Source organism: Macrosteles quadrilineatus, unplaced genomic scaffold (genome assembly GCF_028750875.1).
Source record: "Macrosteles quadrilineatus isolate MER2022 unplaced genomic scaffold, UCM_ALF_1.0 Scaffold_2__2_contigs__length_208266976, whole genome shotgun sequence".
Taxonomy (NCBI): Eukaryota; Metazoa; Arthropoda; class Insecta; order Hemiptera; family Cicadellidae; genus Macrosteles; species Macrosteles quadrilineatus.
The window spans coordinates 6,916,161-6,927,620 of NW_026542595.1; positions in this window are offsets into that span (position 1 = coordinate 6,916,161).

Sequence of the window (11,460 nt, forward strand, 5' to 3'; positions counted from 1 at the left end):
AACAGTCCATTTACATCCATACCTCTCTTTCTACATTCCTTATTACCAACATATATAGTTGGATGACCTATAGGATATTTACAGTATTTATTTACAAAAGGATATAGCGAGCATACATCGATGTATTGAATGGTTTCTCCTTGACCACATTTGTAGTAGGTTTTAGCGTTTCCTGTTCTACCTCCAAAGAATGCATCTCTAGGATTTAATGGAAGTGTACTTAAAATTGGTAATTTGTCCAGATGGTTGAGTTTTTGGTCCTTTTTTAGCTTATGGAAATCACATTCCCACATCTGTACTATGTCTCCAAGCTTTTCAATTTTAGCTTTAGTGCGCTCATAGCGAAGATGTAGGCTATCAGAGGGATCCTCTTTTAGTGGGGTATCACGATTATAAGGGAAGCATTTAGGGCACCCGTGCCAGTAACATCCGTGGAACTCGTATATGTTTTCACCATCGAAACCGTCTACTTTCATTCCTTTTATAACAACCTCTTTACTACGTCCAGCATGATTGATTGTCACCCCACGTCTTTCCTCCTCCCAGGTAAGCCACTGTAGAGCAACTGCTGACTGGGTAGAAGATCGGTAACCATTTTTAGGGATAAGTCCAATTGTGTTTGGTTTCAGGAAGTTACGACGGAAAGCTAGATTGCAGGCGCTAGCAATTGTTACGGACTCAAGAAATGGATCTACATTACATTGTTCAAGTAGCAATGATCTAAATTTGATACACGCCTGAGCTAAAATGTCAACGTCTGACATGCAATATTCTAATAATTCTTTTTTTAAATTAAATTCATACTTTTTAGCAACCTGTTCACTGTACCATTTGTCAAAGTCATTATGGGATTTCTCAAACATAGATTCGGGACAGTAGTACTTTTTATCAGGCATAGGGCCTATGTAATTTTGATTTGCTATTGTATTGAACAAGTGTGGAAAATAACCTTTCTTCTTTTCAGGTGGTAAGTCAAAAGCTTTCGGTAAGGCAGATAAAGACATAGGAAAGTAGCTAAGGGAGTCAATAAATCTAACGTTAGCAACCTCCATTAAAATAATTTTAGTTCCTCTAGGAATGATGTTTGGTGTGAATTTAGTTTCTTCGAGGATATACCTAAGTATAAATTGAAAGTCAAACCCTTGTCCGTTGTGTGCAATTACACAGACATTTTTGAATTGTTTGCGGGTCTCCATTACATAGTTCATGAACTGCTTAACAGGATTGCTATCAAATATTTTATAACGTTCTGAACAAGATTCACACTCACTCCCATTAATGCATTTGAAACAGAACTGTTGGGAAACACATAAATTCACTTTATGTAACTTAGTCTCAGAATCTGAGGGTAGGGACTCATCTTGACGGGTTTCCAGATCAAAGAAAATAAATAGGTAGTCACGATCTTTTGGTTTTTTCTTGTCTATCTGAATGTAACATTTATGATTAGGATCTTTAAATGTACCACAAGGGTGACAATATGCCTCTCCACACACATGAGCTGATTTACGTTTAGTTGGGAATATCATTTTTTCACACCCTCGGCAGAACTTAATTGTTTTACAAATTTGTCTTTGGTGAGCAATAAAACACCGTTCATTTTTGAAAAATCGGTTACAATAGCGGCAAGATATACCACCATTTTCCTTTATACAAGGAGGGGAGAATGTGTGACAAGACAAACAGATGTTTGAACATCTGTGGTGACCTTTGTGCTCATAAGGTATGTGACATGCGTCACAAAAGTAACCACAGGCAAAAGCAGCTGTTAAGTTTGTAATGACATTATAGTGGTTATTGTGGTACAATAAGTTGATTTTAAATTTTGCATCACTATTCCCACCAGAGAAATATACATCCCGACCCTTGCTATCATAATTATACACAGTTATTTTATATTTCTTTAAGTGTGCCTGGAACTTTTCAAGTTCAGAGATACCTGCTCCCTCCTCAGGTATTTCAACTCTTGCTTTAGCTATAAGTTTCTTTGCCCTAAGTGTCTGACGCAAGCACTCGTCTTTACGAATTCCAACAATCTGAGGATCCATTTTTGCATAAGCTTTACCTACTACTATTGCTCTAGCTAGACATAAGTTGTCAGTGTTATTTATAACTACTATCCCCTTTCTTGCTTTACATTCTTCATTAAATGAATTGTACATCCCCGAACGCACTCTACCTCTGCCTACAGGAACATTAACTCTAGAAACACTTACTGTAAACGTATCACTACTAGTAATTGACTCTGAGTTACTTTGAATGATACCCCCAAAAATATCCCACAATGAATCAGCTGTAACCTCGGAGGCTAGTTGTGGAACAACATACCCAGGTTCTTTAGATTTCAAATTAATAGAGGTAAGAGTAAACCCTAAATAGTCAGCTGGTGAACAGTCGTGTTTAGATTGTTCTACTAATTGCTTAAGGCCCTTGCGTATCCACTCTAATTCAGATACACCTTCCGGAGGTTCAGTAAATTTAAAGGTAGTTTTCCATCCATAAAGCCTAAACTTTGGCACAAACGTTCTGTTTTCGTCGATAAAAGTAATGGGGCCGGTAGATTTATGAGAACCTTTTTGGCAAACTCCGTCACAGGACTCCATAACATAAATGTCTAAGGATAAGTTAAGAGCTCAAAACACGTCTAACCCCAGCAAAGGCAGGTGATAGTCTAAAGTAGCTGGTCTATCCACGCTATATATACTGTAAGCGACGGTGCTGCCTCCAGTGGCAAAACATCAAACTACAACGCAACTCAAACTAGCGACTCTAGTGGTAAAACATGGAACTATGGTGACAACACCAGCTGATAACAAACTAAAATAATAAAATCAAACAATGATGGTGTAGTTAGGGGCGATACGTTGGGTCTAACAAGGGCTCTTATGGGGGATAGATTTAATGCCTTATTTTTTTACCATTAAGTTAAAAACATCAACATTAACAGTTTAATGATAGCTAAAAAGAAATACATATCATAATAGTAAAAAAATAAGGCATTAAATCTATCCCCCATAAGAGCCCTTGTTAGACCCAACGTATCGCCCCTAACTACACCATCATTGTTTGATTTTATTATTTTAGTTTGTTATCAGCTGGTGTTGTCACCATAGTTCCATGTTTTACCACTAGAGTCGCTAGTTTGAGTTGCGTTGTAGTTTGATGTTTTGCCACTGGAGGCAGCACCGTCGCTTACAGTATATATAGCGTGGATAGACCAGCTACTTTAGACTATCACCTGCCTTTGCTGGGGTTAGACGTGTTTTGAGCTCTTAACTTATCCTTAGACATTTATGTTATGGAGTCCTGTGACGGAGTTTGCCAAAAAGGTTCTCATAAATCTACCGGCCCCATTACTTTTATCGACGAAAACAGAACGTTTGTGCCAAAGTTTAGGCTTTATGGATGGAAAACTACCTTTAAATTTACTGAACCTCCGGAAGGTGTATCTGAATTAGAGTGGATACGCAAGGGCCTTAAGCAATTAGTAGAACAATCTAAACACGACTGTTCACCAGCTGACTATTTAGGGTTTACTCTTACCTCTATTAATTTGAAATCTAAAGAACCTGGGTATGTTGTTCCACAACTAGCCTCCGAGGTTACAGCTGATTCATTGTGGGATATTTTTGGGGGTATCATTCAAAGTAACTCAGAGTCAATTACTAGTAGTGATACGTTTACAGTAAGTGTTTCTAGAGTTAATGTTCCTGTAGGCAGAGGTAGAGTGCGTTCGGGGATGTACAATTCATTTAATGAAGAATGTAAAGCAAGAAAGGGGATAGTAGTTATAAATAACACTGACAACTTATGTCTAGCTAGAGCAATAGTAGTAGGTAAAGCTTATGCAAAAATGGATCCTCAGATTGTTGGAATTCGTAAAGACGAGTGCTTGCGTCAGACACTTAGGGCAAAGAAACTTATAGCTAAAGCAAGAGTTGAAATACCTGAGGAGGGAGCAGGTATCTCTGAACTTGAAAAGTTCCAGGCACACTTAAAGAAATATAAAATAACTGTGTATAATTATGATAGCAAGGGTCGGGATGTATATTTCTCTGGTGGGAATAGTGATGCAAAATTTAAAATCAACTTATTGTACCACAATAACCACTATAATGTCATTACAAACTTAACAGCTGCTTTTGCCTGTGGTTACTTTTGTGACGCATGTCACATACCTTATGAGCACAAAGGTCACCACAGATGTTCAAACATCTGTTTGTCTTGTCACACATTCTCCCCTCCTTGTATAAAGGAAAATGGTGGTATATCTTGCCGCTATTGTAACCGATTTTTCAAAAATGAACGGTGTTTTATTGCTCACCAAAGACAAATTTGTAAAACAATTAAGTTCTGCCGAGGGTGTGAAAAAATGATATTCCCAACTAAACGTAAATCAGCTCATGTGTGTGGAGAGGCATATTGTCACCCTTGTGGTACATTTAAAGATCCTAATCATAAATGTTACATTCAGATAGACAAGAAAAAACCAAAAGATCGTGACTACCTATTTATTTTCTTTGATCTGGAAACCCGTCAAGATGAGTCCCTACCCTCAGATTCTGAGACTAAGTTACATAAAGTGAATTTATGTGTTTCCCAACAGTTCTGTTTCAAATGCATTAATGGGAGTGAGTGTGAATCTTGTTCAGAACGTTATAAAATATTTGATAGCAATCCTGTTAAGCAGTTCATGAACTATGTAATGGAGACCCGCAAACAATTCAAAAATGTCTGTGTAATTGCACACAACGGACAAGGGTTTGACTTTCAATTTATACTTAGGTATATCCTCGAAGAAACTAAATTCACACCAAACATCATTCCTAGAGGAACTAAAATTATTTTAATGGAGGTTGCTAACGTTAGATTTATTGACTCCCTTAGCTACTTTCCTATGTCTTTATCTGCCTTACCGAAAGCTTTTGACTTACCACCTGAAAAGAAGAAAGGTTATTTTCCACACTTGTTCAATACAATAGCAAATCAAAATTACATAGGCCCTATGCCTGATAAAAAGTACTACTGTCCCGAATCTATGTTTGAGAAATCCCATAATGACTTTGACAAATGGTACAGTGAACAGGTTGCTAAAAAGTATGAATTTAATTTAAAAAAAGAATTATTAGAATATTGCATGTCAGACGTTGACATTTTAGCTCAGGCGTGTATCAAATTTAGATCATTGCTACTTGAACAATGTAATGTAGATCCATTTCTTGAGTCCGTAACAATTGCTAGCGCCTGCAATCTAGCTTTCCGTCGTAACTTCCTGAAACCAAACACAATTGGACTTATCCCTAAAAATGGTTACCGATCTTCTACCCAGTCAGCAGTTGCTCTACAGTGGCTTACCTGGGAGGAGGAAAGACGTGGGGTGACAATCAATCATGCTGGACGTAGTAAAGAGGTTGTTATAAAAGGAATGAAAGTAGACGGTTTCGATGGTGAAAACATATACGAGTTCCACGGATGTTACTGGCACGGGTGCCCTAAATGCTTCCCTTATAATCGTGATACCCCACTAAAAGAGGATCCCTCTGATAGCCTACATCTTCGCTATGAGCGCACTAAAGCTAAAATTGAAAAGCTTGGAGACATAGTACAGATGTGGGAATGTGATTTCCATAAGCTAAAAAAGGACCAAAAACTCAACCATCTGGACAAATTACCAATTTTAAGTACACTTCCATTAAATCCTAGAGATGCATTCTTTGGAGGTAGAACAGGAAACGCTAAAACCTACTACAAATGTGGTCAAGGAGAAACCATTCAATACATCGATGTATGCTCGCTATATCCTTTTGTAAATAAATACTGTAAATATCCTATAGGTCATCCAACTATATATGTTGGTAATAAGGAATGTAGAAAGAGAGGTATGGATGTAAATGGACTGTTAAAATGCAAGATCTTACCTCCTTTCAACTTGTATCATCCAGTTTTACCAACACGTGTTCATGATAAATTGATGTTTGTTCTGTGCAGAACATGTGGGGAAATGATGTACCAGGGGGATTGTTTTCATGAAAGTGAAGATAGAGCGTTGGTTGGAACGTGGACAATGGATGAAATTAGGAAGGCTGTAGAGAAAGGGTACATTGTATTAGATATGTTTGAGCTGTGGGAGTATGAGGTAGCCACATATGAGAAAGGAGGGCTATTCACTGAGTTTATTAATAAATTTCTAAAACTAAAACAAGAGGCATCTGGATACCCTGGGTGGTGTAAAACAGAGGAGGATAAGAAACAGTATATTGCAAAATTTCTTGAGCGTGAAGGTATAGAAATGACAAAGGAGCATATTGTTAAAAATGGGGGCTTAAGATCAGTAGCAAAATTGATGCTAAACAGTTTTTGGGGTAAATTTGGGCAAAGGGAAAATATGATGAAAACATCAATCATCCGAGATTCTAAAGAGTTCTTTCGACTGTTAACCAATCCTGAGGGTAAGTTAAAATACTTTCAGGCTATTAACCAGGATGTTGTACTAGTAAATTGGCAAAATATTGAAGAGGCTAGCGAGTCTTTAAGAACTGTAAATGTAGTTATGGCAGCCTTCACTACTGCTCACGCTAGACTAAAGTTGTATGAACACCTTGATGCCTTAGGAGATCAAGTACTATATTGGGATACAGATAGTATTATATATTACTACCGCGAAGGGTTGTATAGGGTGCCTACAGGAGATTACCTCGGCGAAATGACCGATGAATTGGTAGAGTATGGACCCGGCTCATACATTACTGAGCTTGTCTCTGGGGGGCCTAAAACATACGCATACCTTGTCTGGTCGACAAATCAACAGAAATTTATCCCGGTTTGTAAAATCAAGGGGCTTACTCTCAATATTAAAACATCAAAAATTTTGAATTTCGAGAAACTAAAAGAAATGGTTTTAGGTGAAGCTTCTAAAATCATTGAAATTGATGAGCACAGAATTAGACGAACAAAATATAGAGATATTGTAACAACAGAGGAGGTTAAACAGTTTAAAGTAACTGGTCCAAAGAGAAAGTACGAAGGAGATCATGACACTCTACCCTATGGATACAAAAGACAGAAGCATTAACCCTTATATAGGTGGATGTCATGGTATGTTTTTAATCACTTTACCGTTAACAGTCAACGAGAACAGACATATCGCTGGTGCTCTCCTCACTTGCAATGGCTGTATTTCTCAGATTTCTGTCTAAAAAAGATATAATTGAAAACAAGAGGTTTGGTATTAAAACTTCAGAGTTTCAGTTTTTTCTTACTGATTCAATAGATGTGCTGGACTGGCCTACAGCTTTTTCAGAGTACATTATAGAAACAATTACAGAAGACATACTTCCCTCATGTTCTTCTATTGGGTTGTTATTAACATATAAAGACACATCTGGTAATATACCATTTATTCCTATCACAACACTTACACCTACATCATTCTCTAATTACTTTGACAGTATATTTGCCAAAATAGAATCAATGACTGATGTTTTAAAAATTGAAGTGACAACCATTTCCATACCAAGCAGGTATCGTTGATACATAAAACCCTAATTCGTTTAACCTAAAGATGGGTATAATCCATCTATAAAGATAAAACATTCCTCTAACTTTTTCTCCAGACAATAGCTACCAATTAAAATGTTGAAATATATATTAAAGTAAAGTAAATTAGGACAAAAAATATATAATAATACATAACCAGATTATGAGTCCATTCCCCTATGTTTGTGTGTGTGTGTGTGTGTGTGTGTGTGTGTGTGTGTGTGTGTGTACATTGAGGCGTTCAGATTGAAAAGAACCTGTGCTACTCCTTGTACTTGTGTGAATGTGTTTGTACATTGAGGCGTTCAGATTGGAAAGAACCTGTGCTACTCCTTGTACTTGTGTGAATGTGTGTGTGTGTACTCAACATGCTGGGGGTTGGCCTAAAAAACCATAAAACCATGTTGTGTTACCCTCCATGAGTATGTTTGCCATCAGGCTTTTGGTCCAAAGACTGGGGGTTGGCCTAAAAAACCATAAAACCATGCTGTGTTACCCTCCATATCAACCAACCCTAACCCCTTTCCTTCAGGACCTTAATCTGATAACGATATTCCTTCATTCCTAATAAATCATAAACTAAAATAAACAATACACCATATAATCAGCTTCATGAATTTTAAAATAAACACAACAAGAATGAAATGTACTAAAATAAAACAGGACACCTAATAAATATCATTTTAAAGATAAACAGGTTAACATAAAATATGGGTGGTAGTAAATCTGTTATAGAATAACTACTACCATAATAGTGAGAATAGGCCTCCAGGGGAAACTCACTTAAATCAAAAACGCGCCAAAACCCGTACGGCCAAGCCTAAAAGCTTACCGTGGTGTGGAAATTTGGGTCATCTAAACTCTTTTATGCTTAAACAGTTACATACAGTTGAAATTAAATTAAAAAGGTTACAGCTATAGTTTGATTATATGTTTAGGTAGCATACTCCTCCTCCTTCTCTCCTCCTCCTTCCTTCTTCCTCTCATCGTCTTCTTTCTCCTCCTGCTCCTCCTCTTTTTCATCCTCCTTCTCCTCTGCTCCTTCAAGTAAAGTATATTTAAATACATGTTTAGTTATTAAGTATGCAACAACTGTTTTGGATTTTCTCCTCTGATATTTATTTATCCTTATCATAGGTGTTCAATGTTGTCAATAAAGTTATTAGTTTTCATTGTTATAAAACTAATTACAATAAAAGATAAATTCATTAAAATAAACAATGCAATTCAATTGTTCCTCTATAATCCCTGGTAGATATATAACCTTTTTACTATAAATTTAAACAACCATATTAACTAATTCTCATCTATACTCTATCCTTTGACTATAGCATTCATCTAGACAATTAAGCATAGACATTAACAATAGGTAATCAGGACTGTAGACTGTATCCATAGAAAATAATCATTAGCACCATACAGAAATGACTATATGTATACACTATTAACCAGAAATAATACACATCAGTATAAAAAGGATACATTAGAGGTTGTATGCTGAAAAATCTAAACATAGATCTATTATCAGTACATTAGAATCAGAAACTTAAGTCAACATACATTCTAAGCTCTCCATTGTTAGGATATGACAAGATGAAGAAACATAGTAAATAGAAATACACAGATAACAGTCATCAGGTAGTTACAGTGGCATGTTCACAGTTACAACAAAAAGACATAGACAGTAAATTTAAACAATTAACAAAACCTTGATATAATGTGGTTAACTAAACAAAAAACTGTTAATACACAGTGGTTAGAACAGGTTTTAATGTAGGTAGCAACAAGGTATACAATAAACACTTGAAGTGTTGTATAGATGTGTTTGTTGGTCCATAAAAAGTAGTTGTCAACAGAAATTCACACCGGAAACCACAATCGGTGGTGATAAAGTCAACCCATATCAATATTAGCTGTCAAATATACAACTCTAAAAGTTCTGACATATTAGAACAGTTCAAGTATAATACAATGCAGTACAAGTATAATACAGTATAGTACAAGTATAATACAGTACAGTACAAGTGTAATACAGTGCAGTACAAGTGTAGTACATATGTAATAGGTACAGTATAGTACAAGCTTAATACAATGCGGTAGATGTGTAATACTATACCGGTTTCAAGTACCAAAGATACAGGTAAGTCATTGATATCAGTTACATTCATTACTATAAACTTGATAAACTACCCAATTTATTTCTTGTTATTCAACACATCAATAAAAAATAAGCACTAAATGAAACTTCATCAACACTAAGTTAACTCCAAAAAACTTGTTTTAGACTATATACATAACTAAGGTCCAATGTTAAGGTTATATCACAATTTGGTAGAACATATTACACAGAAAATACCGGGTATAAAACAGTTGGGTTGAACAGAATTTAACTCAAATGTGTTAGAATTAAACTTAATCATGTTAGAATTAAACTCAAACGTGTTAGAATTGAACTCAATTGTGTTAGAATTAAACTGAAATGGGTTATAATTGAACTCAAACATGTAAGAATTAAACTCAAACGTGTTAGAATTACACTCAATTGGGTTAGAATTAAACTCAAATGTGTTAAAATTGAACTCAATTGGGTTAAAATTTAACTCAAATGTGTTAGAATTAAACTCAATCGGGTTAGAATTGAACCTATGAACCTACAGCACTAACCCCAACCAGCAAATTTAATGCTCAACGGTTTCAAGCCCACAAACATCTGGGATCACATTCAAACAGATAACTACTCCCACATACTAAAACTCAGTGTGACAAATATAAAACCAATAGCAACTGTTAGGATTCAAACCCATAACCTCAGGGTTTCATAGTCACACATTTAACTACAAAACAACAAAATTCTAAAATTGAAAATATCACTCTAACACAACAATCAGTGATTGGTAAGGATTGTACCCGCAAACCTCTAGGATCAAGAACTCACACTACTCCCGCTACAACACAACACCATACAAAAAACAACCCTAACCAAAAATTAAACGTTTAGTGCTTGGTAAGGAATGAACCCATAAACCTCTAGAGTCATAGGTTCATATACAAGTGGTTAACTATAATACAACACCATACCAACAAAAAAAAACACAAGTTTGGTGATTAGTAAGAATCAAACCCATAAACCTGTGGGACCATAGGCTCATATACAAACAGTGAACTATAACACAATACCATACCAACAAAAAACACCTAACCGGAAATGATATGTTTGGTAATTGATAAGGATCAAACCCATGAACCTCTGACTCATACACAGCTTCATACACAACCAGCCATTAGAAAAAAACATAAATTCAGACCCCCATCATCCCAAGAGTACATAACATTAATAAAATATAAATTTTACATTCAACATTTGGTGGCCTTTACAAAGGCCGTTTTTTATACTCAATGGTAAACTTAAGCCTTCTTTCAGCTGTTTTATATTTATTATACACTATAAAATAACCTCCAACATTTACCATTATGATCAACAGTAAGGTTTAAGCATTATACACTATATAAAGTATTTTTTTTACAAATCCTACTAGGATAGGATTGAACCAGTAAACCTCTAATTAAATGTTTTGTGATTGGTTAGAGTTAAACCCATGAACCTCCCACTATAATACAATACCATTAGTAGTTGGTTAGATTCAAACCCATGAACCTCTAAACTAGATGATCAGCTGAAATAAACAGTTGTGGTTGGTTAAAATTAAACCCGATAACCTCACACTACCCTTTAATAGGTTAAAATCAAACCCGTAAACCTCTAATAATAGGTTAGGATTGAACCCGTGAACCTCTAGCATAAATTAGGATTAAATAACCGGAAATGATAGGTTAGATTCGAACCCGTGAACCTCTCACTATAATACCATTAGTGGTTAGTTAGATTCGAACCCGTGAACCTCTAACATAGGTTAGATTCGAACC